The following is a 5,168-nucleotide window of genomic DNA, read 5'->3' as shown; positions in this document are numbered from 1 at the left end:
CGTGCATGCTCTCTCCTGTGTGGAAGATAAAATTGTCCTGAACGTAGAACGGTGATTCTCAGAGGTCAGACAGTGTGTGGGGGGAGGGGGAGTGGGAGGCAGACAAGGGGCGCTGCTGGATCAGTGTGTGTTGTACATCATGTGGCAATGTTACACTAAGCCCTATTACTATGGACAACTGACAGATGTTATAAAATGCATTCTTTAAACTTTTTTTTTTTTTTTTACCAGAGCGTAGGACTTTTTAATTTGTCCTAAAATCTCAACAACAACAACAACAAAAAATCTTAAAACATTCTGCTCTCCTTTACACCCCCCAACACACACACACACACACACACACACACACACAATTTGTAGGGAAAAAATGGTTTTGTACATGGGATGAAACAATATAAATTCAAAACTTACTGATCAGGGTTAGCTCTATCACTCATCTCTTTTAAAACATTTTGGAATCTCTAGTCAAAACCAACAGGATATGTTGGGTACACCTCTCCGGAAGTGTGATCTCTACACTCCCAAGCAGACCACAGGATGCACATCACCTGGAATGTCCTCAGAAGGCTCTGTCATCGACAGGTGACAGAGTAAAACCCCAGAGTCCTTTCTTTCCAACAAACAGGTACAGACAGGAACAGAAGAGACTATTCAAACTTCGTCTTCTTTCCTTGTGGCTTGTGGTCTCCACCTCCTCCCTGGCCTCCTTGGAATCCACCTCACCCTGCAAAGCCTCCCTGGCTTCTGCCTCTGAATCCACCTTGGCCGCCTCTGCCACCACCCCATACCCCAAAGCTGCCTTGGCTAGCTCTGTGGCCCCCAAAGCCCCCTTTGCCTGTATGTTTGTCCCAATCCAAGGTGACTTTGTTTACATCAATTTCATCATCTTCCATGGCTTCTTTGGCAGCCTTATCATCTTCCTGACTGTTGAAGTCCATAGAACCAAAGCCCTTGGAGGACCTAGTTTCCAGTAGGTGACAAACCTTGCTCCAATTGAGCCATCAAATGATTCCTTTAAGATCTCTTTGATGGTTTCCTCACACAGATCCTTGACAAATAGGGTTTTGTTTATTTATTTATTTATTTATTCTTGTATTTTAGGGGTCTACAGGGTGTTCAGGGTCTCACTACTAGATCAGACTCATAGTGATCCACCTGTTTATAGCCTTCCAAGAGCTGGGATTACAGGCACGTGCCATCATGCCCAATCTCAATCGCTGCCTCAGCACACCCCGGGGACGCTGATGGCACTGTAGGCCCGGGGATCGAACCCCTGACCCCTGCACCTGCTTGCAGGTACTTTATTCTGCTGAGCTATTTGGCCAGCCCACAAACAGGGTTTTAGATGGCTGGCTTCTTGCATTAGGTGACCCCCTGGGTCCTTGCAGCTCCAGTCTGATTGTTCTGCCATCAATTTCCCTTTTATTACAGGAGTTTAAAGCTTCTTTCATGGCTTCAAATGAAGTGAATTCTATGAAGGTGTACCCTTCAGATTTGCCGTTTTGGTTCTGGGGCACTTTGATAAAAGTTGCCTTCTCAAATAATTCCTGAAACGTTTCTTCTGTTGCATTGCAGGAAATGTTGCTTAAATACAGATGTTATGGTTTGCGTCTAGTTGTCCCCTCAAAGCCTCATGCAGTCATGGGGTGGGGACTTCTAGAGTTTGTGATTAACTCATGATCCACTGGGGTTGTGGGTGATCCAAGACTGGGATTATGGATCATAGTACTGCTGGGATTATGGGTAAGTGTACTTCCCCCAGTCTGGGCTAGAGAGCCTGGTTGTAATATAAGGGAGACAGAGAAACAAACTCTTTGTTGCTATTCCACCACTATGAACTGGATGCTCCCTTCCCTGTGCCACTCTGCCTTGGAGCCAGCCAAGTATGTATTAAACCCTCCAGTAACTGTGAGCTAAATAAACCCTTCCTTTCTTCATTTTGGGTGTTGGGTATTTGTCCCAGCAATGACAGAAGAATAACTAAGACAAAAGACTTTTGGATTTGCTGCTCCAGGTGCTGTTCTTTCTGCCTCTGTAGTTTTGATTTTGACCTTTCTCCCTAGTATAGTAGAGGGAAACAGATCACCCATCCATCTCTTTTCCCTGCTTTTCTTCAAAGGTTTTCTTTGCATCAGCTTCTGTCTTAAATTCCATCAATATAAACAATCCCCTTGCTATTCCCATCCTTGCTGGCCAGTCTGACCCTTTGTGGCATCTTCAAGCACTTCTTTTAATTCATCCTGAGTGACTTTGTAAGGGAGATTTTTGGCCAAAGGTGTTCTTGCATCTCGATCTTTCTTGCTGTCTTTTCCTTTGGGCTTCTCTAGTTTAATTTCACTACCAAAGACTTAAATTAGTGTGTTCCGAGGCCTTTTCCAGGTCTTCAGCAGATTTGACATCTACATAGCCAAACTTCCTATTTGTATCAATTCTGAAATCCACAGTAGTGAGATCATTTTTAGCAAAAGATTCACTGATATCAGTTTTTAGTTCAGGAGCAGATTTGTCAGAATTCAGATTTTCAACAAACAGATTGAAAGCTGTAGTGGGTTCTGTGCCTTCTGTTCTTGGTCTCTTGGCTTCAGGAGATGCCTTCTGTTTTGCCATTTCATTCTTTCATTTGCCAGGTGCTTCTTTGAGAGGCTCTTCCTTTTCATGCTCCTCATCCTCATCCTCATCTTCATCCTCATCATCTTCATCCTCCTCCTCATCCTCCTCCTAAGCCACATTCTTGGCTTTGACAGGGGCAGCTTTTGCAAGTGCTTTCTTCCCTTTGGCTGGTGTCATTTCCATGGCCTCTTCCTCAGAGTCCTCCTTCTTCTCCTCCTCCTCCTCCTCCTCCTCCTCCTCCTCCTCCTCTTAATCTTCTGAGGTGGGGGCTGCAGCCACTGCTTTTGCTACTTTTGGTTCAAATTCCTCATCTTCATCCTTGTCCTCCTCATCCTCATCTTCCTCCTCCTTACTGTCATCTTCCTTATCCTCATTGCCATCTTCTCTCTAGGCATTTTTGCCATTATTTGTCCCCTTGGCTATGGCAACAGTGCCTCACTTACCTGGGGTGGTAACAACAGCTTTGCCTGGTGTGGTCCCTTCTTGCCAGATGCTGCAACTGCTTTGGTGGGTGTCACTGTCTTCTTGGTGGGTGTGGCTATCGCCTTCTTCCCTGAGGTGACAGCTGCCTTCTTGGCAGGTGTGGCAATTGCCACCTTTTTGGTTGAAGAAGCCACTACTTTTTTTTGCTGGAGTCCTAGCAGCCTTCTTACTTTTTTTCTGAGGGATGAGAACCTCTTCTCCACTGCTGTCATCTTCTTCATCATCTGACACTTCCTCATCACCACTTTCTTTACCTCCTTTGGGGAAGGTGCCATTTTCTTCAGATCCTCTTGACTTTTACCAGCCTTTGACAGTTTTACCATAATGGCGGTTTACAGTGGCAGAATGTGTGGTGGGCGAGTGGTGCAGATAAGCCTAGCAGAAACCTAAGTGCTGTAGATGGCGGCCGCGGGTTCTGAGGATTTCACATTTTTTAAACTTAAAAAAGTGAAAACTCAAGAATAAAAGTCTTCTATTTGTTTATATCTTTTAATCAAATTCTGTCTCTATTTCTGATATTCTAGAGATCCTCTATCTTTCTCTGTATGGGTGTGTCAGTTTGCCTATCTATCTATCATCTATCTATCTATCTATCTATCATCTATCTATCTATCTATCTATCTATCTATCTCTGTCTTCTATTTTTACATAACTTCCTTAAGCCATCCTTTTGGAGCAGACTTGCTGTCAGTCCCTTGTCTTAATTTTCCTTTCCTTGAAAATATCTTCATTTTCCTTTCATTTGTGAAAATATTTTACCAGATATAAAATTCATACTTCATTCTTCTTTCGTCACATCTCAGTATGACTTTTGTGAGTATTGGAGTGCCTTTTGAGTTCTAAAAGTTTTCAGCCTCTTCAGCATTTTGAATCTGGTGGCTTACATCTTTTGCCTGATTTGAGAAATATTAAATCATTATTTCTTCCAATCATCTCACCGCTACTCATATTTCTTCTGACATATCAGCATTGCAAAGGCGACTGTTTTTATTTTAGTCCTTTTATCTACTGAAGCACTGCTGTTACTATTTTTGATAAATGTTTTTCCTTGTTCAAATTAAAACAATTCCATTAACCACTCATCCAGTTAGGTTCTTCTATCCCAGATAGTTTCCACTCTGGCTAGCAAATGACTCAGCACCACTCAGCTGCAGGTAAAATCATCCCAGGAGCTGTGGTCATTCATCTCTGTCTGTGGGAATGCAAGCTCTCCCTCTGTAAGTGTGGCAGGATATTTCACATGTGAAGTTTCCAAATCCTTTGTCTTTTGGGAATTGAGTGCTCAGCTTCTGTGTGTTTCCCACTCAGTTCTGTGTATGGCCATGAGGGCCTGGCTTTCCTCTGGGTAGTCCAAGAACACATAGTCGGTCTTCACCACGAAGGGTTCTGACACTTGGTTCTTGGAGTCCTTCAAGATATTTTCTAGGTCCGAGCGGGTGGTGTTCGCCCTTCTGTCTCCATTTCTGTATGCGAGCAGAATGCTGGAGCTTGAGGGTGTTTTATACCACAGAGAAAGCTCAGGACAGGGCTGCAGCCACTCTCTACTCCAGAACAAACTTTTGCATTAAACTTTTGCGCAAGCTGTTGTAGTTTTCAATTCTATCATTTGCATTTGTCTTAGGTGTATAGCTTCTGCGTACTTTGTCCATGCTTTCTTTTTTCTTTCTTTGGTACCTATAGTGGTGGATCTGTATGGTGTAAAAAGTGATATTTCAATAAATGTATATGATGTATACTAATCAACTTAAGCTAATTAGCATTTCAATCTTATTGTCTTATTTTCTTTTTGTTCCTTTTCATGTGTGGTTCTACATTTAAAAGTAGGGCCTTGCATATGCGAAGCAAGCACACTATTACACAGCAACATTGCCAACCCTTATTATATCTTTATATTTGGAATCTTTAAGTTCCAAATTTAAAGATTACTAGCCTCTAGTAGTTACTACTTTAAGTTCAAATCAGCTTTTTAAGGTTCCACATAGGTGGGGCTGGTGAGATGGCTCAGTGGTCTAAAGCACCTACTTAGAACAAGCTTAGCAAAGCAGAGGGACTGCGGTTCAATCCCCCAGCACCAC

At 43.0% G+C, this 5,168-nt stretch overlaps 1 pseudogene; it reads right to left on the bottom strand.

Moving 5' to 3' along the window:
- Window positions 1-647: 647 nt before the first annotated feature.
- LOC101576595 lies at window positions 648-3,416 on the bottom strand (annotated as a pseudogene).
- Between the last annotated feature and the right edge of the window lie 1,752 nt (window positions 3,417-5,168).

Source organism: Octodon degus, unplaced genomic scaffold (genome assembly GCF_000260255.1).
Source record: "Octodon degus isolate 3935 unplaced genomic scaffold, OctDeg1.0 scaffold00029, whole genome shotgun sequence".
Taxonomy (NCBI): Eukaryota; Metazoa; Chordata; class Mammalia; order Rodentia; family Octodontidae; genus Octodon; species Octodon degus.
This window is presented reverse-complemented; position numbering and strand designations above follow the sequence as displayed.